The sequence below is a fragment of the Saccopteryx leptura genome, chromosome 5 (assembly GCF_036850995.1).
Source record: "Saccopteryx leptura isolate mSacLep1 chromosome 5, mSacLep1_pri_phased_curated, whole genome shotgun sequence".
Lineage (NCBI taxonomy): Eukaryota > Metazoa > Chordata > Mammalia > Chiroptera > Emballonuridae > Saccopteryx > Saccopteryx leptura.
The window spans coordinates 153,609,095-153,636,011 of NC_089507.1; the positions used below are offsets into that span (position 1 = coordinate 153,609,095).

The 26,917-nt window shown below is 47.5% G+C and overlaps 1 protein-coding gene across 2 annotated transcripts in view; it reads right to left on the bottom strand.

Moving 5' to 3' along the window:
- The window catches only part of CYRIA (CYFIP related Rac1 interactor A), a 97,810-nt gene that overhangs the window by 70,541 nt on the left and 352 nt on the right, over positions 1–26,917 (bottom strand). The window lies entirely within an intron of this gene.

A 26,917-nucleotide genomic window follows, 5' to 3' on the forward strand; every position in this document is an offset into this window, starting at 1 on the left:
TCCTTTGTGTCCTAAAAGCAGCCACCATGTTCATCACAGAGATCTAAAAAGAATCAGGCTTCAGGCCCTGGCCGGTTGGCTCAGTGGTAGAGCATCGGCCTGGCGTGCAGGAGTCCCGGGTTCGATTCCCAGCCAGGGCACACAGGAGAAGCACCTATCTGCTTCTCCACCCCTCCCTCTCTCCTTCCTTTCTGTCTCTCTCTTCCCTTCCCGCAGCCAAGGCTTCACTGGAGCAAAAGATAGCCCGGGCGCTGAGGATGGCTCTGTGGCCTCTGCCTCAGGCACTAGAATGGCTCTGGTTGCAACAGAGCAACACCCTGGAGGGGCAGAGCATCGCCCCCTGGTGGGTATGCCAGGTGCATCCCAGTCGGGCGCGTGCGGGAGTCTGTCTGACTGCCTCCCCGTTTCCAGCTTTGAAAAAATGCAAAAAAAAAAAAAAAGAAAAAAGAAAGAAAAAAGAAAAAAAGAATCAGGCTTCAGCTCATAACAAGGTGAAGCTTGAACACTCACTGTTTGGAAGAGGATGGGGGTGGAGGGGACAAGTGACCCCCTCAGCCGCACTGCACTTTGAAAGGCTTATGTGGTTTTGGGGAGGGCTCAGAACCGAGGCTGCACCCCAGGCAGCCTGTCCTCCGGAGTGCATGTCCCACGGATTGGTTCTGCGGTGTCTGTCAGCGCCCCTCCCCCTCCTCCCACGCTCACTGCCCTAATTTAGACCTTATTATCTTTGTCCAGGATGGTTTTGCGCACGCTGCCAGATGGACGCTTCGTGAAGGAGGACAGCTATCACTGCGCCTCTCCATGGCTCAAAAAGCCACGATTTTCCCACTGGCTAAGAAATCAAGCCCAGCCCGAGAGGCACTCGGCATCAGGTCCTGGCCAGAATTCTAGCCACATCCTTCTTTCTCCTTCTCATAGCCTGCCCCTCACCCCCAAGTTCAGAGCTTCCTTTCTAGCTCGCCCACCTGCACGGCATTGCTCTTCTGTTTACCTCTACCTAAACGTCTTCTTTCCACTCCATCTCCTTAATTTCAACCCTAGTCATCCTTCAAGGCCAAATTCAAAAGCTTCTTTAGCCATGGACTCAACCTTGACGCCCAGGGAAAATTTCCCTGTCCTTTGAACTCTCATCATTTTACAATATCTCAATCATTTTCTTTTGCTATAGTGAATTCTGTACACCTTGGTTTTTTTTCTTCCACTAAAAGCCACATCTGAAGGCAGAGGAATGCCCAGTTGACTTTAGCATGTTCAATCTAGAGAGGTCCTGACACAGGTAGGGGTTCTCTTTTGCAAAGTTCACAAATATGGTTCCCGGATTGCAGACATACAGCAATTTTGTGCAAAGCACAGCTACCTACACGGATCATATCACAGTATGTAGAAAAGCTTCACTGAAGAAGCACACAGGCAGCTGGGTGAGTTGGGGTCCTAGGTGGATGACACCAACGACCTCTACGATGCTAAACCCAGCTGTCAATTCTCAGTCTTCAACTTGACAAGACCATCAGCAATTGTGACACATTGGGTCATCATCCTTCCAGAAAACCTGATGCACCTGAAGGCTAGGAGACCGCAGTCCCTTATTTCTCCTCCTAGTGATGTCGGCTCCTTCCAATGTCAGTTCCTTTGGCTGGTTCCTTCTTTTCCCCGAGACACGTAACATCGGCCTTCCTTGGACTTGGGTCTTCTCAGTCTGCCCGTTCTCTATCCAGACGCACTCCTTGGAAGAGTCTCGATAGGGACTCACTCCTTGGATGATCTCACCCAGTTTCATGGCTTGAAGTATCGTCGTCATTTGGATAAAGCTCACATTCATTATTTCCAGCTTTGTGCGCTTGCGAGAGCCAGTAGCTTACTCAAAGTCCACGCTCGGATGCCTAACGCGAGCTTTCTGTGGCCTCGGACTGAACCCGTCTCGCCGCCCAGCCTTCCTCATCTATAGACTCCTCGTCTCAGCTAATGGCAATTCCATCCTTCCAGTTTCTTAGGACAAAACACTGAGTCATCTCAGCCTCCCTCTATTTCCCGTCCCACAGCCAGTCCTTTGGGGAATTCTTCTGGCGTTACCTTTAAAATATATCCAGCACACATCAAACTACATCCCCTTTTCTCTGCTCCATTTTTTCCTCATTGTTCTTTTGACCTTCGAATAAACTAAAAGGCAGTATCATCACTTTGTTACACATACCTATGTTATTATTGTTTATTATTATTATTATTATTATTATTAACCTAGTTTCTTTCCACTGATGGATCCCCAGTGTCTAGAACGAGGCACAGCACAAAGCAGGGAGGCAATAAGGATTTGTCAAACGCTTGAATGAATGACTTCTGCCGATGATCTCTGAACTGTAGTTTTTTTAAAAGTAAACAGCTTTTAGCCAGAGGCAGAGAAATGAAAGAAGCAAGGGCCTGGAGATATAGGTTCTCCAACACCTTCAGATGCAGCCCTGTCCCACAGCCTGGGGCAGGTACCAAACCACTCAAACAGGAGAGCTGAGAGCTTTCCAACTTGTTACAACCTGCCGAGCAAAGTTTGAAGGAACTTCAGTGGACAACTATCCTTTTTTTTTTTTGTAAGAAAGACATACAAAATGGAAATGAAATACACTCATGTTGGTAAATAACTATGTCTAAACACTTCTCTACAATTTTCTTTGCATTACCCATTTCTCTAACATAGTACAAAGATAATGTCCTGAGTTTTATCTATATTTGTGCATAGGACCAGGCCAGGTCAGTCCTATTCCCTGCCTTCCCCACTGGGTCCACCCAGATGCACTGTTTCAAAATAATTTGTTCAATGAATGAAGAAGTGAACGATGTCTTCTGAATGCTACCAGCCAGGACCAGCTCCAGGACGTAAGAAAATAATCTGAGAGAGCACTCTGCCCTGAACGTGCTTTCGAGGCAGAAAACACATTTGTCCCCACCTGGGCCCCAGTGCCTGGATACCGGCAGACACTCACTAAGGATTTTAATGCCTACAAGTCAAGTTCATCCCTGCAGCCCTAGGATTGGTCAAGGATGCTGATGTATGTTGCTTTCTTGACTCTCTGTCCTGGGGTCTCAGCATTCTGTACTCTGTTGCTGGGATTTGATCCGAGGCAGAGCGGGTGCAGGGCCCAGTGGAATACCCCACTTGGTTGTGGAGTCCACCCTGCCACCCAGAGAGGTGATGACCAGAATCAGAAAGGCTCTGTTCTAAGATCAGCCCCTTCATTGGATGGACTGAGTCATGGGAGCCTCAGTGTTTGCATCCATAGATAGGGAATCATCGCACAGTGTGCTACAGGCTATTGGGGAGAATTTATGAGACCCTTCGAAGCCTGACCTCACTGAGTGCTGGCCTCAGATAACCATTATTCTCCTGAGGGCACTCCCTGCCATGCCCCCCAGGGAGACGGAGCTCACCAGGCTGCTCAGAATCCATGTGTCAAGCGGGTGCTGTGGCTTAGCTACTGCTGTCTCTCTCGGGCTTCCTCTGGGCGTGTTTTCTTGGCAGATGTTCGTGGAGAGACTGGCCATCACCCAACCCAGAAGCACGATTAGGGCCTTGTGAGCTCTGATCAGAGTCAGGAATGAACTGGCTTGAGAACCAACTTCCTCGGAGGCCACACTTAGATAATCACACGAAAGATGCATTCAGCCCCACTGTGCATATTTTTTCTACCTTTGGGGGTCTTTAACATGGAAGGGGGGGCAATTATTGCTATGGGAAATAAGAAGGAAGAGCAGAAAAAGCAGAATGTTCATCGCCCTGCCACACACACGCGTGGGTGTGGAGCCACAACCAGTAAGCCTCTTACAGGTCAGCAGCTGATTGAATTTACCTGATGGTACATGGAAGACTGGACAAGTAAACTGGTTAATTTCAACATGAGAAAGCATAAATTCCTTGTTTTTATCGTGGTAGAAACCAGGGTAGAAAGACTTGGGACAGTTCGAGCATTCTTTCATTTGAAAGTCATATTTCAACTAAACTTGCAGACATTCCAGAGGACAGCTGGCAGGGGAGCAGGACACATTCTTGAGAACCAACATCCTTCCCATTTTTTCCAAGGACGAGGGCACTTTTACAACCACTAACAAACACCACACCGCTCATATGCCGACTTAGTCGCCTATACGTTAATGAAGTCATCTCTCTTTGGCATGTATATTTCTTCAACAAGCACTAGCTAAGGTAAGCAGGAACGTCTCCTGGGCTGGTGCAAGGGCTGTGGGATTTGAAACCAGAGGTCTTGGCTTCCACTAAGAGTCCTGAATAGGTCTCTCCCCTCTTGGAGCCTCACTTTCTGCACAGAATAAAAGGAAATTAGTATGCACATGCCACGCCCACCTCCCAGGGCTAATGAAGCTTCAACAGAGCTTTTGTAAAGACTGGCCTCCTGCAGTATCTGATAAGTAACAGGCCCTCAAGGGTGCCAGTCGGAGCTGAATGCCTGCTGAGCAAATGCTGCCCTGTGACATGAGCAACACCTACTTCTGCTTTCAGAGTGGTCATAATGCTGGAAAGTAAGGTGCACGACATTCCTGTGACTCGACTATAAGGTAGAAAGCAGCAGCAGCTCTAAGATTTTACGAAGAAAATGCTCTGGAGGGTCAGACAAAGCAGAAATTATTTACAGCCAGGGACATCAGGGAGGGCTTTCTGGAAGAAGGGACACGGTGTAGGAGGATGCCACAGTTTATTTTAAAGGATAAGCATGGATGATTATTCATGCATACTTTAATACATAGAAAAGTCCAGGCCATTGTACTTGATAATAGGGAGGGTATAAGAAAAGAAAGAGACCATAGCAAAGACCTTGTCTCTGGATAATTTATAGCCCAGTTGGGAAGAGGTCATGTGTATACATTCATACACACACACACATACACACACACACACATACATGTCAGCTGCCCTTGACAATTTGTGATGAATGGCCAATGAATAATTCAGAGTGACTAAAACGGTAAGACAAGCCCCGCAGTACAACCCAGACCGTCCAGGAAGGTCTCAAATAAGGACCAGAGAGCTCGGGTTTTTCCCTCACTGGGCCTCAGAAGTCCCATCTGTAAAAAAGAGGCCTTGGTTTAAATCAAAAGATTTGCTAATTTACGGTGTCATTCTAGGGGGACAGCAGGTGGGATCAGGGTGGCCAGAGCCCCACTGGCCCTACCCCGAGGCCAAAAACAGCTTCACCTATCTCTTCTGTGTATTGTACAGAATTACTATTTTCCAGGTGGCCATGACATAGAATATTTTTAATATCCCTAGTCCAGATGACCTAAAAAAATCTGCCTGTTTGGTGGACCTATCAGGCAGAGCTGGAGTGTTGTCCTGAAACAAAGAGGGCTTGAATCAGCAAACGACAGTCTTAGGAGTCTAGAGAAGCCAGACCCTGCACGGGGCACGAGGACCTGGGCACTGTCCTGGCCAGTGAGCTCAGGTCTCCCTGCAAGACCAAAGAAGGCATGTCATTTGGTGCGGGAGCCTCCTCGGGCAACTTTGTTGTCTTCCATTGTACTTACCTTTATAAAAATGTGTCAGCTCACTGGGCCATAGGGTGTCTAAATATTCGGTTAAACATTATTCTGGTCCTCTCTTTGAGGATGTTTCTGGGTGAGATTTAACATCTGAGTAAAAGTCCCCAGGGTGAGAGGGCCTCATCCAGTCAGTTGAAGGACTGAACAGAGCAAATCTGCCTTTTCTTTGAGCTGGAGCATTGGTCTTCCGACACAAACCATGGGCTCTCCTGGTTCTCAGGCCTTTGAACTTGGGACTAGAACTATATCATTGGTTATCCTGCATCTCTAGGTTGCAGACTACAGATCTTGGACTTCATATATATGGACTTCACACACATAGGATATATATATATATATCTATCCTTCCTATTCGTTCTGTTTCTCTGATGAATCCACACTAATACATACCAGGTACCAGGTGGCATATTAATTTGCTCTAGAAATGAAAACACATCTGGTACAAACTCCCTTCCAAAAAGATATTATATAGCTGATAACTGTATTAATGCAAATTAGTGAGTAGAGATTGAACTTTCTTGTACCATCACAGTTAATATAAACAAAAAAATAAAGAACAAGTATATACAAATATGAAATAATTAACAAATGTGTAAATTGAAGCAGGTCTGGGGTAGGCTTTGAAATGCAAAGGACCTTGTCGAAATGCTATCTGGGAGCTACCTGAGTCCAGGTGAGCACCTCAACTTCCCACAGACACCATCTGCACCAGCCTCCCCGCGGAGTTATTAAAGTGACGAGAGCCCGCCCAGAGCAGAGAGCATGCCGGGAGCTGGGCAAATGGTGGCTCCCTTTCTCCCTGTTAGAAACCCATGCACAAGGTCCTACAGGTCTGCCCGGCCTCCACAGGGCCCGCTGCCACTCTGCTTCATCTGCTCCCCAGACAGACCACCGATGCTCGACTCCTGGCTTTGTGGCAGCAGGTACTCTCTCACTGCGGGGTCCTCCACTTTCTTTCCTTCTGCCTCGGGCAGTCTACACTGTTCTGCAGATGCTGGCATGGCTCATGACCCTCCTCTCAGTGCCTGCAGTCAGACTGCCTTCTCTGAGCCACCCAACAAGAGCGAGCCTCCTTCACTGTTTGCCCCGTGACCCAGCTTTACAGCTTCTCAGAGTCCTCACCACTGCCTGGTAGTGTGTGTGTTGTATATATGTAATGCACAAAAGATAAAAGTTGGGGTTTGTTTTGTTCAGTACCAAGAACATAGTAAGGGTTCAACAAATAGTTGTTAACGGAATAAGGGAAGGAAGGAATGAATCAACCACGCTCAGACATCACATACCCATTGCCACCACACATGCTCGGAGGTACACAGGGTAGACATTCAGTCTTGGGTAGAAGCTGCCAGCAGGGTATAGAGGAGACAAGTTCACCCCCTGGGGCATCCCACTGCATAAACCCTAACTGGAAAACCAGTGTCCTTGGATCCTTGAACACATCCTCAGAGCTGTACAGAGACTGTCTTAGCCCACTAATGCTGGCAGAAGGGAACAATGATTAACATGTAAATAAGACCTATATAGTTCCCATTATTACTGAAACTCCACTTTTTAAATGAGCTGTTGTGTCTTGCTAAAACCTGTTGATCCTAGTGACCAAAGCACTAGATGTTGAAATGGGTTTTGAAATGTCTGGATGCTTAGGACGGTATTACCCAAATGCGTTAGAGAAGAACACCTCAATTACAGAATTAAAAGCAGAATGATGTTGTATTATTTTCAAGTTCTCATTGCAGTTCACATTGCCCTTTAGTCTGTTGTCTACAAGGTCTTAGAGGAAAACAGCTGAGGATGGTCTGCGAGGCCCCCAGAGGACACTGTATACGCAGAGGGGCACTGTGATTTATAAACGTCCTCCTGGGACCCAAGCCCTCTTCCTGAGACAGAGCACTGCACTTGTTTCCTGAGCTGCACTTGACCATACAGGCCCTACACCTTTGACAGACTGGCCTGGCACTGCCTGACCCAGGCCATCACACAAGATATAACCAGAGGCCCCAGAGAAAGTCTGACAGTGTCGCTGTGAGTGACCCTCGTGCTTCAAATGAGCATGGCTTTGGGAAGCTTGTGTCCGGGTCAACACCACACCTGCTACTTCCCTGGTGTCTAGTGGTCAGAATCCCAGACACCACCACGAAGTTTAAGGCCCATGGCCGGGACTAAATGGAGGCCCTGCCCAAAACAAAAGCTCACCGGGTCCCCTCACTGCCCAGGCTTGGGGAGAGCAGTGCCAAGGGTGCTGACCCTGATGAGTTTTCGGGTCTGTGCACTGTCCCAAGACTGTTCAAGATAGGTGTGGCCACCTCTGCTGTGGGGGACCGTCCGTCCCATATCTGGCTCAATCCGCACCTCATTTCTACTTTTGCTCTCTCCCTTCTCAAAAGACCAGCAACAGGCAGAATGGTCCCCGAGGAGCCAACCGCTGTGCTGCTGTCTGCCTGCTGGCTCTCTGCCAAGGGTGATCAGAGCTAAGAACCAACACGGGTCGTGAATGCACTGAGCACGCACTGGGTATTGAGCACGGCTCCAAACACTTCACAGGCCTCACCCAGCAAGTGCTCACAGCACCCATAGGAGGAAGATGCAATTATTATCACTCGTATTTTACAGAAGTGAACAATGAGGCACAGAGAGGTTGAGTAACTGACCCGAGGTCACACAGCTGACCCTGAGTGCAGCAGGGGCCCACATTCCTTGTTGGCCTTTGGCTGGGCCCTTGCATCTTGGTGCCCTGATTTTCATTTCTCTAAATTTAAGAGGTGGCCATTGCTTCCAGCAAGACAGGGTAGGAACAAAAAACAACAAAAGCTATGAAGAATAGTGTTTTTGGATAGCCCCAAAGAAAGACGCCACACTGTTATCATCACCCCTGCAAGGACAGTGACCATCAACAGTGTCCGAAACCTTGAGTTATGTTTGTGCCATGAATGTTCTTTGATGTCATGAGTTTCAACATAATGGGAGGAGGGAGGTTTCAGAGATATGATTATATTTGAGCTTAAGAAGTAAATGGATAAACCTGTTTATCTAGCACAAAATTAAAACATGTGTTTCGCCAATTTTTTTCATCTTAAACAAACTGTAGAAACTCTCACTATACTTGACACTTGGGTGTGGGAGCGGCTGTGACCTCATTCAGTTATTCAGAATAACTAGTACTATGTTGGAAATCTACTATTTGCTAGTCACAGTGCTGTTCCACCTGTAGCACATGGGGATAAATGAGACAATATTTCTTATATTTTTTCTGGCATGGAGCAGCTACATTCTAGTATAACTGAATGTTGGCCAGGACAGTGGGGTCTAGTTGACTGAAATATCAACACCCTATATACGCTCAATTCCTACAACACCATCAAATTCAATTTTATTAAGAACATAACACTCACATCTTGGTTAACCGGATTTTAGTGTGTGGGTGGGGTTGCATAATTTTCTCAATTGTGACAAGATTACACAGCTTTTCTGGTCGCCGCAGGACCTGTATGTACCATCTCCCTCCCACAGGACGGGAACACAATTGATAAGGACTTGGCCATGTGCCCTGTTTAGCAAGTGGAATGTGACAGCATAAAGCAGAACCTTCAGGAAACATCTCAAGTTTCTGTGCTCTCGCTCACTTTCTTCCTCCTGTCACGAGCATGACAATCCCAGCGCCAGCTGCCTCTCCAGCCTAGTCCAAATCAGAAGAAATATGGAGCGGTGCTACAGAAGCCAACCTGCGACCCCTGACACACGACAATAAGCAAGATGCCTGTTGCTACCAACCACTGAAATTTGGGGATTATTTGTTAGGCAGCTAAACAGACTAACACACTGCATTTTCCACAGATTAAATTATTTCATATTTACAGGTTTAGGTCAGCAAAGAAGAAAGTATGTGCCTTTCATGCTGAGGTCCCCAAGACCTAAGAGCAGTTACGTGACGGTCCAGAGTCAAACAGCAAAGAGAGGAGGGTGATGGGAACTCCGCTAGACTGTGCAAATCTCCTCTGCAAACTGCAGATTGATGAAAACACTAGCAAATGATAAAGGTTTTATAGGTCTCTGGGCTAGTTCCTGACACCAGGGATGATGCAGCAAAAAAACCCCAAAATCAAAAAAATCAAGATATCTACAATTTAAAAGGAAGGCAAAACCAATGGACAGAGCTCCCAACCCCACTGAACAGAACAAGCTGTGAACTTCAGCTCTCCTGCCCATGGCTGACAGCCTGGCTGAGAGCGGCACGAGGTCAGACTGAGACCTCTCAGGGACCCGGCTGCTCTGCTCTGGCCATCGGAAGGCTTCCTGGACTGCAGCATCTGCAGGACAAAAAGCCCCAGAATGACCGTCACATGCCTGGATCCAGTACTGGGCATGGTGTGTTATTTCAACAGGAAATTCAAACATCAAGTGACCCTGACCTTAAAACCGAGTCAGGGAGGTAGTAATTCAGGCCAGCAGCTAACAGGATCTGACATGAGTGACTAATTCAATTTTCTTGTTCCTATTGTTTTAAAATCAATCCCAACTGCTTTTTTTTTCTTTTTTCTCTCTTACTTTTACTCTTTTTAACAAAGCTCCTTTCACCAGAAGTGAATCACCTTAATCATTTATTGGGCAGATTTCAGGCTCTCTGTCCCAGCTTGCTGACATATGAGGAAGGCATTCTGTAGCCCCTGATCTTTTCACCAGAGAACTCATTTTTAAACAACAGTTATTTGGGGGTGGGGGTCTGAGAGAGTTGTCGCCCTGCGTGTGGCTTTTCACAATTCACACAGCCGGTTTCTTACCCTGACCTGAGCTCACTGACTTCTGACACCTTCCTCCCTCGCTGGACCCGCAGAGGCAGCAGGCACGTCACACCCCAAGCGTTTCACATCCTGGGCAGCCATCCTGGCCTCTCCCTGCCATTAGTATAACACCACCAACAAAAAACAGCCGGTGCCATCATGTTCAAGGAGACAGATAAATGTGCACATTTGTAAAGCCCTGCACTGGATCACAGACACCAGACACTCGTATAAAATCAGGGCATGCACAGCACTGGATGGTTGGTTCAGAGGTAGAGCGTCGCTGGCGTGTAGAAGTCCCAGATTCCATTTCTGGCCAGAGCACACAGGAGAAGCACCCATCTGCTTCTCCACCCATCCCCCTCTCCTTTCTCTCTATCTCTTTCTTCCCATCCTGCAGCCAAGGCTCCATTGGAGCAAAGTTAGCCCGGGTGCTGAGGATGGCTCCATCACCTCCGCCTCAGGCGCTAGAATCGCTGGGGTTGCAACAGAGCATCACCCCAGATGAGCAGAGCATTGCCCCCTGGTGTGCTCACCAGGTAGATCCTGGCCGAGCGTCTGTGGGAGTCTGTCTCTCTGCCTCCCCACTTCTCACTTCAGAAAAATACAAAAAAATAAAATAAAATAAAAATAAATCAGGGCAAGTGCTTCTGACGCTGGAGAAAGCCCCATTGGGCAGCTGGAGATGCAGCAGTAGTGAAGCTGGTCAAAACTGAGCCGTGGACAAATGTCAGACTTCAAACCCTTCACCAGGGGCCACTTCACTCACGGAGGCCCCTCACAGGCATGCCAGGAACGTCTTGCAATTTGCATCGAGTTTTCAACTTGTTTTCAAAGCCTGTTATCTTTATCTTCATAATATCCCCGAGAGGGAGGGTAGCAGGCCAGAGGTCACCTCCACTGGTGGGTGAGCAGACAGAGGCCTGGGCAGGCTGCGTGACTTGTCACAAGCAGATCGTTGGCAGGCCCAGGATGTCGCTCTGTCCCTTTAAGGTCATGCACTGGGAATTTTCATCCCCCCACCTTCAGACATCTGGCACCCTCATTTGAAGTCAGGAGACTCAAGTGCTCTTACCCCAAGTACTTTGGAGTGCTGCTCAGGCAGGGTCCCTGGGAGCGCGCAGGCTGGGCGGCTGAGTTCATCTGCGGTGTCTGCGCAAGCGCCCAGCACAGCGCCTGCAAGCAGTCCGCCTCAGAAAGTAGCTGTTGAATAATTTACAAAGCATTTTCTCTCTTTTTTTTTTTTTATTATTTTAAATAAACCCACCAGTTGCTATCCCAGCTGACACAGAGTCACTTCCCTCCTCACTCTCATTCACCCACAACCCAGAGTCTTATAACTGAGTCAGACACGCTCGGACACACACGTCCCTCTGGTGGACAGCACACACATCACCACCACCTTGCCTTGCTAAAATTCTCTAATGGCTCTCCACAGACTTCAGGCTGGCCTCCGGCTTCATTCAATGTCCACTAATTACTACCTCTCCCTCAAGCTCCCATCCTACTGGGCGACTTGTCCCAACTGGTCTGAGTGGGGACAAGTTGTGCTAAGGGTCCTTTTGTCCTAGACATGCAAGATTCAGATTGGAAACAGACATGTAGGTAGGTGCTGAAAGCCTGGGAGGACCCTGCATGTCACCTGTCACAGGTGGCCACACACCCCTGCTCAGACCTCTTCTCTGTCCCCCCTGCCCGCCCGCATACCCTGCACTCTTCCCTTGCCTCTGAAGGCACCCAAGCAGCTCAGAGACCAGCCTTTGCTCTGTGAGGGGAGACTCACTGCCAGGGAGGATGTTTTCTTTTTTTCCAGAAAGATCTCCAGAGACACAGCCTTCCAGGTCCCCAGTTCCCCCCAGCTACCTGCTGAGTCAGCAAAGCCAGGGGTTGCAAAGCCGGCTGGAGTCCGGACACTCTGAGGGTTTCTGAGAGCCTCCTACAATCAGCGCCCAGAGGGGACCCAGGCCACCTGTAATCCAATCCAATCCAGGGTTCTGCCGGCTCCACTCAGCGCTCTCCTCCCCACGACTTTCACTTCCAGCCCCTCTTGGCATGCACCGATGCCATCCTGTGATGTCTGTCCAGAAAGAAACTGCCTAATTGGAGTTTAGAGGCAGCAAGCTTTCAGAATTCCCATCTTTTATCAAAAGAATAACAAATAACCTTTAATTAGAGTTCTTGGCCTTAAAAAGAAAGAGAAAAAAAGAAGTGGTGTTATCATAAAAGTTGAATTTTCCTTCTCCCCCAGGCCTGGAGCTCAGTGCAAGAGACAGAAAAACGAAGGACAAGTGTGGCCTTGCCACTGGGGTGCCCGGGCCAGGATGAGGACCGCTCAGTGGACAAGGAGACTGAAAACACAGTGAAAGGTCTCTGTCAAATGGAGCCCCAAGAAGGTGCTGGCATCACAGGCTGTCCCGTGTCTAGGTCCCCAACCTCACCACTTTCCATTGTCTCTGTCCTCTCTGCCATGGCCGAGCTCACCCGCCCTGGGTTTGGCGCTGCCTGCTCCCAGCCTAGAGCATGGAGCAAGTGCCCGATTCCTTCTCTCACTTCCTGCAGATCCTCCGTCCTCGTCACCTTCTCATCCGGCCTTCCCTGACCTACTTAAAACAGCAACTCTCTCAAACTGCCCATGCCCACCCCTCTTTCTGTACACCCATCTCTGCTTCATGTTCCCTCAAGAAACATATCACCATCTAACATATATTTCACTTGTTTGGGATCTACCTTTCCCCAAGAGAAAACAAGCTCCACAGGGACAAAGTGTCTTGTCTCTTGGGTTCACTGCTGAATCTCCAGCGAATGACCCAAAGGCAAATTGCCGGCCTCGGGGTGGGTGCTCAGTAAATACCTGTTTAATGGGTGGTTCAATGGATGATGAATGAATAAGGGACAAATGGATGGATGGATGGATGGATGGATGATAGATAAATGTATGGATGGATGAATGGATGATAGATGGATGGATAATGGATGATTGACAGATGGATGATGGATGGATGGATGGATGGATGGATGGATGGATGGATGGATAGATGAATAATGGGAGGATAGATGGGTGGGTGGATAAATTTGGTGGGGAATTGGGGGAAATTACCAGAAGAACGTAATACCAGAAGTGAACCTCAAGGATGCATTTGGGTAAAGAAGAAGTGTTTTGGAAGAGAACGTGCACCTCACGTGTCATCTTGGGAAAATCACGTGACTGTTTTCTCTTCTGTAATATGATGGCCATGCATAATATTTTAAGGCTCTGATGAGCCATAAAACTAAAAGAGAAGTTGGGGCCAACGAAAATGAGCCAAAATGGCATAGGCTGATGCAACGCAGAAAACAATAAGAGGAACCGTGCCCTTCTCCACAATTGCCGCACCGAGCTCTGACTGCAGCAAACAGAGATGAGGAAGTCGGGCACAGTGAGGGTGACAGCAGCCTGGGTCAGCAGGACTTGATCACACAGTTCAAAGGGGAGCTTCAGTCCTATGCCAAAGACAAAATCCCAAGCACCGTAAAGAACTGGCCTTGGCAATGTTAATTCCAAAGCAAACCACAGCCTATCACATGCTATCTGCCTATGTTTTAAAGCTAGTTTTAAAACTTTCTCAGCTTCACTGTCTTTATCTTTCAAAGAACTATAAGTAGATCTTCCTTGCAAAGTTGTCTGTATGGTGAAAAATGTGTACAAAAACAACACACAGAAGAGAATTAAAAAGAGCATAATTCATTGTTATTAATATAATTTAAAATTTGGGTATATTTTTAAAAAAATTAGGTGCCGTGTCAGTACTGGCTAACCTGCAAATCACTAGGTCAAAAAAAATAACTCATGTGCATGTACCACAAAACAGCAAGCACGCTGTAGCTATTTTAGTTTATATGAGCTACTCAAATATTTCCTGAGTTTGAGGTTGACTGATAAATTTATACAACCCACAACCTCACTAGCAGATTTCTGCATGAATAAAGCAAAGAAAAAAGGGATAGGACCTTGACACAGGTGGTTAAATGGGAGGAAAATAACAGGGGAGAGTCATAGGGTAGAACTGCCCTTCTCGGTGTTCACATTGAAAGAGGTCCCTCAGCCTCGAAACAGCACCTGGGCGATTAGTTCCATTCTTGAAGAGAAAGGCCAGAGGTTGGGCTGAGGCACAGGCTTGTCCAGAGGATGACCAGCAAGGTCTCGGCCTTGGCTGCAACTGCCAGGGTTTAAAAGGGCCCCCAAGGCATGTGTGCACATGCAGTCACACATGCTCACACACATACACATACACGCATTTGCACATTCACAATCACACATATACCCACACCCACACATTCACGTATATATACACCCATGTAATAGGCACACACTTGTATTTACAAATATCCACTAACACACACACACACACACATGCACAGGGCCGGGTCTCTCTTATATAGTCACCATTACAGGTATCCTCACCTCAGTGTGCCCTCGTGTCAAGCAAATTTACAAATCTTGAGTGGCTCCAACAGTCTGTGCAAACTGAAGGCCTTGAAGATCCTAAAATTCAAGGTCACTTCTCTATGGTGGAAACCCCCTGTCTGCAGTCAGGCCCTGGTTCCTATCATGGTTACTGCCAAGTGAGAACCTTCTGGAGGAGCAGGGTGGGTGCTCAGACAGGCTGAGCCCCTGGCTTTCTAAATTGCCTTAGACTCTGGAGGAAATGGTCAACTTTCCACCTGGCAAAGTCAGAATTATGCTACATTAAGCATAAAGTCAAAAGACAAAAAAATAAAATAAAATAAAAGAGAGAGTGAGATAAGAGAGAAGGCTATGGGTCCCCTCTCCCCTTGAACCAAACATTTTACATTTCAGCATCTAACCCACAAAGACGCAGGCCAGAACAAGGACCTGTCCCGGTCACCTGGGGACATCTTGCACTGGCCCATGCTCTGCGTAGAGAACTTCCACCCTCTGTCCTGACACCCCTCCACAACACTTAGCTCGCCTAAACTGCAACCCCGATAATGTGGAGTGTGAGTCAGGACCGGGCCAACGGGAAGCCTGGGAACAGGGTGAGTCCTCACTGGGCTCTAATGGAGGCACCAGGGCTGAAGGAAACCCAGCACAGAGTCGCCTAAGGCACCAGAAGGCCAGTGTACAAGAAGCAAAGCAATATCCAGGCAGAAACCGGGGCCCTCACGAAAGCCTCTCCACCTCCCTGCGGTCTGCCCTGCCGGGGGCTGGATGGAAGCTACAGGAATGCCACCAGGCAGGTTGCTCAGCACTTTTCACCCTCCTGTGGGGCCCCAGCCACAGCTCCTAGACTCTCAAAGAGAGAGAGAGAGGAGGAAAAAATCCATTTACCTAGAACCAGAGGTCCTGGGGCCTGGAGAAGGGAAGCAACATGCCCAAGCCCTCCCAACAAGTCACAAACAGACCCGAGACAAGAACCAAGACATTCCCACACTCTGCACAGGGCGTTTCACTTCCCCAAGCTCACACTTCTAGCCCTGGTTCCTCCTCACCAGGCTCAACTGATAAGTAGAATTCAAAATCTCCCTTCTACCTCCCCCACTCCCCGGCTAAGGGCAAAACCTGATTATGAGCCACACGAGATCAAAAACTCCCAGCTCCTCCTTAGTTCTAAGGAATTTTCTTTTTTTAAATTACTTTGTCCCAATGAAATTTTGGAACCCACGATTTTAAAAGGTTTTGTTGTTGTTGTCCGTGTATGCCAAAGCATGCTCATTTAATTAACTATTATGTAAACTGCTGACATATGAAGCCGACCACTAAGGCTTTTGATGAGCACCAGGTGAGGGGGTTGTCCCACCATCTGGCATGCAGAGGTAGGAGACTCAAGGCCCAACTCACGCCTTCCCCACACCCTCACCCCAGAGATGTCAGTTCCTGTGGGCTTATTATTGAAAGAGAGGTCCACAAACCCCCCCTTTTTTTTTACTTTTTGCTCAGGTGTGCATCAGAAATTTTCAGATTTTAGGAAGGTAATATAATACATATACCATATTATGAACACCCACACCAGGGTGTGGGGCATTCATCTGACGAAAATGTATTCATCCCAAGAGGATGATACCTCTTTCTGTTATACTTGGCTTTATCATGCTTCCCAGATATTACTTTTTTGTTTTTTTTTTACAAATTGAAGCTGTATGGTAACCCCCATCCCCACGTCAGGCAAGTTGATTGGCATCATTTTCCAACAGCATTGGCTCACGTCATGTCTCTTGTGTCACATTTTGGCAATTCTTGCAATATTTCCAGTTTTCTCATTATTGTTATATTTGTTATGGTGATCTGTGATCAGCGATCTTTGATATTATCTTTGTAATTGTTTTTGGGTGCAACAAACTGCACCCATGTAACACTGCGGCAACCTTTAATCGATAAATGCTGTGTGTGTTCTGACTGCTCCACCGGCCAGCTGTTTCCCCATCTCTCTCCCTCTCTCTCTGCTGGATCTCTCTATTCTCAGAGACACAATAATATTGAAATTAGGCCAATTACTAACCCTACAATAGCCTCAGAGTATTCAAGTAAAAGAAGGAACTGCATATCTCTCACTTTAAATCAAAAGCTAGAAATGATTCAACTCAGTGAGGGAGGCATGTCCAAAGCTCAGTGAGATAGGCTGAAAGCTAGGCCTCCTACACCAATTAGCCACGTTGTGAACACAAAGGAGAAGTTCTTAAAGGAAATTATAAGTGCTACTCTGCTGAATACATGGATAAGAAAGCAAAAGATCCTGCTTGCTGAGAAGAAAGTTTTAGTGGTCTGGCTAGAAGATCAAACCAGCTACAACACTCTCTTTTTTTTGGAGGGGGGGGTTGTATTTTTCTGAAGTTGGAAACGGGGAGACAGACAGACTCCCGCATGTGCCCGACCGGGATCCACCCGGCATGCCCACCAGGAGGCGATGCTCTGCCCATCTTGGGGCATCGCTCTGCCGCAATCAGAGCCATTCTAGCGCCTGAGGCAGAGGCCACAGAGCCATCCTCAGCGCCCAGGCCAACTTTGCTCCAATGGAGCCTTGGCTGTGGGAGGAGAAGAGAGAGACAAAGAGGAAGGAGAGGGGGAGGGGTAGAGAAGCAGATGGGCGCTTCTCCTGTGTGCCCTGGCCAGGAATTGACCCAGGACTTCTGCATGCCAGGCCGATGCTCTACCACTGAGCCAACCAGCCAGGGCCTACAATACTCTCTTAAGCCAAAGCGTAAGCTAGAGCAGGACCCTAACTCTCTTCAACTCTATGAAGGTTGAGATAGTTGAGAAAATTGCAGGGAAAAAAAGAATGCTTGAAACCAACAGAGGTGGTTCATGAGGTTTAAGAAGAAGAACCCTCTCTGTAACATAAAAGTGCCGGGGAGCAGCAAGTATGGGTGAAGCAGCTGCAATGAGTTATCCAGGAGGTTTAGATAAGACAATTAATGACAGTGGTTACACAGAACAATAGATTTTCAATGTAGATGAAAAAATGGTCCTCTATTGGAAGAAGATGCCATCTCAGACTTTCATAGCTAGAGAGGAAACATCAATGCCTCCTTCAAAGATTCAAAGGATGGGCTGACTCTTGTTAGGGGCTAATACAGCTAGTGACTTTAAATTGAAGCCAGTGCTCACTTACTGTTCTGAAGATCTTGAGGCCCTTAAGAATTGTACTAAGCCTACTCTGTGCTTGATAAATGGAACAACAAAACCTGGATGGAAGCACGTCTATTTACCACACAGTTTACTGAATATTTTAAGTGACTGTTGAGACCTACGACTCAGAAAACCGGAATTCTTTCAAAATATGACTACACATTAATAATGCACCTGGCCACCCAAGAGCTCTGATGCAGATGTACAATGAGATGGATGTTGTTTTCACGCCTGCTAACATAATATCCCTTCTGCAGCCCATGGATCAAAGAGTAATTTTGACTTTCAAGTCATATTATTTAAGACATATATTTCACAACGTTATACCTACCATAAATAGTGATTCCTCTGTTGGATCTGGGGAAAATTAAAACCTTTTGTGTGTAAAGAATTCACCATTCTAGTACCAGTAAGAGCATTTGTGATTCATGGGAAGAGGTCAAAGTAACAACATTACAGGAGTTTGGAAGTTGATTCTAACCCTCTGGATGACTTTGAGGGATTCAAGACTTCAATGAAGGAAGTACCTGCAGAGTTGGTGGAAAGAACCAGAGAACTAGAATTAGGAGTGGACCCTGGACATGGGACTGAACTGAAATCTCATGATAAAACTTTTAAAGAGTTGCTTCTGACAGATGAGCAAAGAAAGTGGTTTCTTGAGATAGAATCCACTCCTGGAGAAGATGCTTTGAAAACTGCTGACAGGACAGCCAAGGACTTAGATAGACTATTACATAAACTTAGTTGATAAGAAAAGTGGCTTCAAAGGATTGACTCCAGTTTTGAAAGAAGTCCTTTATGGATAATATGCTATCAAACAGCATTGTACGCTATAGAAAAATTGTACGTAAAAGGAAGAGTCCATCAACGAGGTCAACGTCTATTATCTCATTTGAAAAATTGCAAAAAGAAAAAAAGAGAGAGAGAGAAAAGAAATGAAAAGAAATTACCACAGGCACCCCAACCTTCTGCAGCTACCAGCCCGTCAGTCAGCCATCACATGGAGACAAGACCCTCCCCAGCAGAAAAGATTATGACCTGCTGAAGGCTTAGGGACACTTCTTTAAAAATAAAATATTTTTTTTATTAAATTTATTTATTTTTTACAGAGACAGAGAGTGAGTCAGAGAGAGGGATAGACAGGGACAGACAGACAAAAACGGAGAGAGATGAGAAGCATCAATCATTATTAGTTTTTCATTGTGCGTTGCAACACCTTAGTTGTTCATTGATTGCTTTCTCATATGTGCCTTGACCACGGGCCTTCAGCAGACCGAGTAACCCCTTGCTCGAGCCAGAGACCTTGGGTTCAAGCTGGTGGGCTTTTTGCTCAAACCAGATGAGCCTGCACTCAAGCTGGTGACCTCGGGGTCTCGAACCTGGGTCCTCTGCATCCCAGTCCGGTGCTCTATCCACTGAGCAAGCGCCTGGTCAGGCTAAAAATAAAATATTTTAATTGAAGTATGTACAGTGTTTTTTTAGACATAATGTTACTGTACATTTATTAGACGACGGTATAGTGTACACATTGAAAAGTTTGTGTGACTCCCTTCATTGTGATACTTGCTTTATTAGAGTGCTCTGAAACTGACCCCGCCATACCTCCACTGTTGGCCTGTAAAAAGTCTCATGTACAGTCAGGCCAGCTTTTGCCTCCAAATGAGCTATAAAAAAAACCCTTATACTTCTCAGAAGATTTTGGATTTGGGACTTATAAAAAAGGGAACATCAGAAAATAGTTTACGACCCCATTTAATTCTGAAGGACTCAAGGGTCCGGATTTGAAACCTCAACACTCCAGAAAACACACACACACACACACACACACACACACACACACAGAGTAAGGAAAAGATTTAGAGTGGGGAGATCGATCATACGCTGAGTGCAATGCTGGATACTGACCGGAATCATTACCCTTGCTACACTCCAGTAAACATCATACTCAGGTTCATTTCAAGTATGAAATGAAGGCTCACATGCTAGAAACAAAAGTCCAGAGGGGTGCATGTGGAGGGCTTTACCACGGGCAATTCAGGCACGTGTCTGTGTGTCTGTCAGAGAAAGGAGAGACGTTCCTCGTCATTTTCCACCCAAAGGAAACAAAGAGGAACAGGCAAACACTTTTTAAACACATTTTCTTCAAATCCCAGGCAAAGAGAAAGATGGACATATGTTTTATTCAGGTTTTCTTTGCAACATTCTTGAGCCACAAATATTATTAATTTCAGCTCACTAATTAGAAAACTTAGCAAGCCTAGATAAAGAATCTGCCAGCACCCTGGAGCCCTGGGGTATTTGCATGGAACTCCTAGAGCACATTTCGCCTCTCTGAATTTCAGAGTTGTAGTCCGACTGTAGCTTGTGTAAAGGCTGAATTCTTGTCCCAGCCTTGGAAAACCCATTGATTTTTGTTTCTCTCAGTCTGTCTATCTATCTATCTATCTATCTATCTATCTATCTATCTATCTATCTATCTATCTATCTTTTCCTTGACCTCATTTTCTATAGAGAAATTAGACAAAAGTTGTGCTTTCAGCTTTGACAACAAAGGAGGCTGCCACCCTGTAGGCTGAGACCAGCCGTCCCTGTGTTCCCAGGAGCCCCCCCCCCCCCCCGGCTCAGGAAGGGTCTGAAACATACTTCAACACCACTGCCTCTATTGGGAGGCTCCACAGGTGGGCCAGGCCACGTGCCTCACAGACCAGAGGCTCAACTCATTCCTGCCCAGGGCGTTCTCTGATGAAGTGAGCTGAGCAGACGATGCCCTCGAAGGACATCAGTCCAAAGCCAGAGACACCAGTCACAGGGGAGCTTAAAACACAGCTTTATTTTATTTTATTTTATTTTTTCAGTTCCAGGGTATGCAGGCACAGGTAGGTCTTTGAGATGAGGACTTGACCCAAGACACATGCTTGTTAAGTCCACGCCCCTCACACATGCGCTGCTCTCGTTTCTAGTGCAGTGGCAGAGAGAGAGCAAGCTTTGAGGGCACTCAGATGTGGTTTCAGATACCAGCTATGCAACCTTCCTAATGAGGTGACATTATGCAAGTTCCTTAATGCCTCTAGACTTCAGTTTCCTCACCCATAGAACAGGGATAGTACCTATTTCAAAAGCTCTTCAGAAGACTGCTAAAAGTGGATGATAGTAAATGCTTGTTCTCCTTCCTGCTACCATTCTAGCATCTCATCAAGGGGAACGCGAGCCTTGGAGAGACGGGTGACCTGCTCAGGCAGCTCAGGCTGCTTGGTGGTGGGCAGGGTGGGGTCAGACCTGGGTCCTATCTGCCTCTCCCTGGCCACACACAGCGGTGCCACTGCACTCCCGGGGCTGGGCCTCCCGTCACATCGCTGCTGCAGGAAGGGGATATGCTTGGTTACCAGCGAGAATGTGAGAACGTGACAGTGTGCTGAGGCCGTTGTGTGTTTACCATTGTTCCTCACGATCCTAAAATGATTGCACATTTTAATGTGTTCTAAAACCTGGAAAACATCAAACCAAACAATTTCATGAAAGGGCATTAACTTAAAACAAAGCAGGCTGTGAGGTCAAGCCCTCCATATCCAGGTGACTCTCTTCCCCACCTCTCCCTTTTGTCACAGCATTGACCGCCAGTCATCTATTAGATGCTCCATCAGAACGCGGTTCCCTCCTCGGAGGCAAAAGCAAGCTTTCTCTGCGCTTTGGGAGGAGGCTTTGAAAACACACCTGGCTGTCCCTATCCCCAGCTCTGCCTTGGCAACCCGGCTGGCTGAGGCTGCCAGCTGCTGCCTTGTCACCTGTCACTCGGGAAGAGGAGCCCGAGGGCTTATTAGAATCATTGGCCACAGGTGGAAGGGCCCAGTAAGTTATGAAATCCAGCCTTCTTGTTCCACCACCAGTGGAACTGAAGTGCAGAGACCTGCTCCGCTCCCACTCGGGCAGTGAGGAGCAGCACGGAGCCGGGGTCATTAGCCATCCGGGCCATATGCTCTCCCTCCCTGCTATACATCAGTTGTAATTCACAGGCAACACCCACGTGGAAGAAACAGGCTGTGCTGCACTGAACTGAGACAATTAGTATCCCTGGGACTCTGCACTCTGTATGACATTCGTCAAGCGCCACTTGGGTCCCTGTCTTCCTCTACCTCCCCGTGGAGTGAGAGCTACCTGTAGGCAGGGACCGTCCACACTGATCACAGTGTCTGATCTCATGCAACACAGGATTAAGAACCCAACCTGCACACATTCGTTAAATGAATGAATGAATGACCTCATTTTTATGCTTGATCCATCATAAACTGCAATTAAACTCTTTGGGGACACTGCCTTCACCAGTTTCATTTTAAAGATCTAATTATACATGCCATATAGAATTTTTATTAGAAAGGGAAGTCATTAAATAAGCAGACACCAAACGCAGGCCTGAGATAATTGCAAAGAGAAACGCGTCTGTCTACAGTGCTAAGCCAGACCCGGTAAGCTCACTGCTGGCAGACGTGACACCCGTGGCCAGCACTTGGGCTCAGTGGGACAATGGGATGCTTAAACTACTCATATCAGGCTTCTAAGCTCCCTGAGAAAGGTTAGTGAGCAAATTCTGTAATTGTTCTTCAACACCTCCATCTTCCTAGATGGGAGTTACGTGCCTAAATGCAACCCACCTTGCATTTGTGGGCCCATGCTCCTATACTTGTTGCTTCCATCCCCCATCCCTGGGATGTACCTCTCAGGCTTTTCCCTCATAAGTCCAGTTATAAAATCAGTTCAATTTATTTCCACGACAAACCAGCAACCCCTTCTCATGCAAAGCAAGCTACTCCTAACATCGTCAAACGTCTCCTCCTAACACAGACATGAAACATTCTTCCATATATCACTTCTAGAAAAGAAGTCTCTGCCAACTGCAGAAAGCCTCGTTAATGCTGTGCTGAGAGCAAAACCCTAATAAAGTCTCTAAATATTTACTATGAGTCTGAGTTACTGACACTGACCAGTTCCACCCCTACCCCCACCCCCGTGAAAGTCTGTTCGCATTCTTCAAACACAATTATTCTAGGTCACTGACATGCCAGCCAAGGAAATGACAAGACTGTGGAGAGCCACACAGAGCAAGTAGGTCCCGGTTTTACATTCTGGCCCAGCCACTTACTAACTGCTAGGGTCTGTGCAAGTGACCTCACCTTCCCCGGGTTTCCATAACTGTACAAAATGGATGATGATGTCAATTCCAAAAAGTTGTATTGATGATTTGGGGGGGAAAAAAAGTAAACACACATCTATGGTAACTTTAAAATAAGAAAAGGAAGCAAAACATGCCCAGGATAAAAAATATGGGGCATTCCTTTTAAAGTATTTTTCTGATGGAAGAACCAAACATACACAATGGGGCAAGGACGGTCGCTCCAATGAACAGTGTTAAGGAACTCTGCGCAGCCACGAGCACAAGGATGAGACTGGGCCACGAGCTCACATCACACGCAAAAATTAACTCAAAAAGCATTGGAAACTGTAATGGAAAACCTGAAAACATGAAATTCATAGAACAAAAACATAGGCAGTCAGCTCTTTGACATGAATCTGGGCAGTGTATTTTTGGATTTGCCACCAAAGCAAAGGCAACAAAAGCAAAAATAAACTCATCGAACTACATCCACTTAAAGCATTCTCACAGATAGTCACATGTTTTTGAAATTCAGGGTGTTTGTTGCCATTTCCAATGTGCTTCTTTCTGAGAAAACAAAGGCGTTGGTGATTTGCTCAGCGCCTGGTGTTGTAGAACAGAGCTTATCTGGTAAGAGATAATGCACAGATTAACCAGCAGCACCAGGAATGTGAGCATGGGCAATTTTCAACCTTTCCAAATAATAAATGGATCTCTGAGGGCCAGAATCAGTCCAAAGAGCTTCCCACCACGTTTCTAAGAGGACCCAGAGGCCCAGTAACTGAGAACTCTTTTCTAATCAATATAACTAAATAACAGCAAGTCTGCTGTGAGGTGGGCACTGTGCCAGACCCTATAAACATATAAGATCATTTACTGCTTAGAAGGCAGATGTCAATATTGCCATTTTACAGACACAAGAATTGAGGCTCAGAGAGGTTCTTCATTCAGAGTCTCGCAGCTGGGATGCAACAGTAGTAGAATCTGAACTCAGGTCTGACCTCAAAATCCTCTCTTTCTGATCACCAAGCAGCCTCTGGGAAAGGATTTTGACTAAGATGGAACAGGAACCAGAGGCTAATATGAGTGGATGAGTCAAAACTCCGAGAGGAAGGCCAGTTGGCTCCCTGCCACGTGCTGCTCCCGTCTGAATGAGGGGCTCTGCAGCAACCACCCCATCCCTGTGAGGGCCAGACAATGGCTTGCCAAGTGGGCAGGGGCAGGACTGCTGTATTTCAGCTACGAAGCACAGGCTGCCTGATTCAACCGGAATGGGTCACCATCTTGGGCCTCACACCTCCCTGCCTTTCCCCTCTCACACCATGTCTCTGACTCTAGCACAAGGGACTCTCCACATCTGTCCTCGCCCCCAGACTACATGCTTTGAACAGTCATTGTAATCATTTTTTAAACTCCAGTTCCCACAATTGTATTTGGTACAGAGTAGATGCTCAATTAGTGTAAGGTGGATAAATAAAAAAAAACAAGTTGAATGACATCAAGGTTGGGCAAGATGACTAAAGAAGGCCTCTACTCCTGAGATCTCACAGTAATTCTTTCTAAGTCAGTTCTGGATCTGGGCTGTGTTTCAGGGTCTCTTTGACAGCGAGGCCTTCTAACAAGATGAGGATGACATGAGTCATTCAGGCTTTTAGTCTTTCAAAGCACTCTCTATAAGCTACTCTATTCCCTCCTACAAGAACAAGCAACTATGGCCATTAGGACAGAGGCCGTCAACACCATTTTAAAGATAGAAACTGAGGCCCATATGAATAAAGGCACTTCCTCAGGGCCAACATTTGACCTGAGGCTGCTGACTCTCTGGACTTTCACCATAATGCTTTTTCAGCTTATTATAAATATTAACAAGTGTGGAGCACAGGCCATGTGGAGGGAGAAAGGGGAGGATGTGGGGAAGAAGAGGATGTGCACTGAAGGGAAAAATAAAAGGAAAGAGAAGGGACAGCTTCTCTGAAGAGTGTCACTGACAGCTGACAGTGGGTGACCCTATGGCCTAGTGCGCCCTGAGCAAGGGCTGGCTCGGGAGGGACTGATTGGCTCTCAGTGTCCCTGACTCACCCAGCTGCATCTAGGCCATAAGAGTAAAAGCAAACTGAATGCTTCTCAGTGCTGAGAAAAAACAGGAAGTCACAAGTGGCTTTACTCTCCTCTCAACTTGGGTCCCAGTACTTGGGGTAAAGGGATCTGACAGGCAGTTGCCTGCCAGCGTGCCTCGGCAGGAGTCCAGCGGCACACTGAGGGGTGAGGAAACTGGGGACCACCTTCCGATGCGATGCCCACTCGCCCCTGTTCCATTCATTTCAAAAACTGAGCACTGTGTGCTAAAATCAGTAACCTCAGGGAAAGAGCCCACTCTACAAAGCTGGGTACATGCTCCTGACCCCGCAGAACTGTCACAAAGATGAAAGGAAGTAGCACAGGCAAGTCCTCCACCACACTTGAAATCTATTATTAGCACCGAGGCAGGATGCTACCCACTGTGTGCCTGGGACTCTGATGCCATGCCGATGCCCCCTGCGCAGAGCTGGAGGCAGGGGAGTGTAAGGTCTGTCCCCACCTCTTTGCCCTATTTTTCCTCACGGGAGTCCAGGCCAGGATGAGGTGAAGTTCTGCCAGCCCCCAGCCTGGGCCCAGAGCCCATGTTTATGACTGTTTATTTCAGAGCAAGTAGAAAGAAGAAATTAAAGCCATAAAAGACAGGACAACAGACCAATAAAAACCAACTCCCAGAAGAATCAGAAGGAGGAAGGGAGGCAAAACTGTCACCATAGCAACAGAAGACAGTCAGAAGCATGCAAGAGAAACAGCCCCTGCACTGCCTCCTCTCTTCACAGCACAGCAAGCCCTGGCCCCGACTGCTTCGGGAGCTCAGGGGAAGCCAGGATATGCCAGAGAGTCCCGGCCCCATACCCAGATGCCCAGCCTGACCCGGCTAGCGGCCACCCTTCTCATGCTGGCCCAGCATAGGTGGCAGCCCTTCATGGTCCCAGCCCAGAGCTCTGTGCCCTGGGGACTCAATGCCCTGCAGATGGCCCACGTCCAACCAGAGGGATGGTGACTACTAGTGAAAGAGGGAAAAGTTTCAAACATGAAAAGAAAGGAAGGCCACAGAGCTACAGGGGAGACAAAGCTGTTACTCTGCCCAGGGGGCAGGTGGGGAAAGGAAGGTGCGTTTGTGAGGTGGGGCCCAGGCCAGGGGATCAGGCCAGGAAGTGCAGCTCTCCCAATGCAGTGGCGGAGGAAGTTCTGGGAATCTGGGCTAAGGTCTGCATGTAGCTTTGGAGATCTTCAATGATGAAGCTCTTGGGGGGTCCTGGTCACTGGGAATACTGGCCAGTGAATCAGGGCAGGTAGGAGGAGGACCCAGAGACCAGCTGGCCGGTTTTGACAGAGACCACTCAGTCCTTCAGCTGGCAGGCAAGACAGGTGTCTCCACCAAATAGCACAGCTGGCCTGGGACCAGCCTTTTGGGAAGTGGGTCAAATTGTTCCCAAGCTCAGGATCCATAAAGTCAACCCTTTCTCCAGATTGGGAGGGGAGGGGAAAGGAGATGGCAAGGGGGCCTGGCTAAGAATCTCGGGGGGGGGGGGGGCAGGTGGCAGTGGAAGGGTCCAGACAGTCCAGGGTGTAGGCGCTGGGGAGGGCTCATCTCTGCCTCTAGGAACGCAGGGATTGGTGGGGGGCCGGGCCTGTCCTCGTGGGGAAAGGGTAAGCAGAGGTTTGGGGTCGCCTGGAAGAATGACTTTGGAGATAATGATACCTGGGGGGGGTCAGGGGTGGGGGTGAGTGGTTACTGGGCAAGGGGGTGATCTA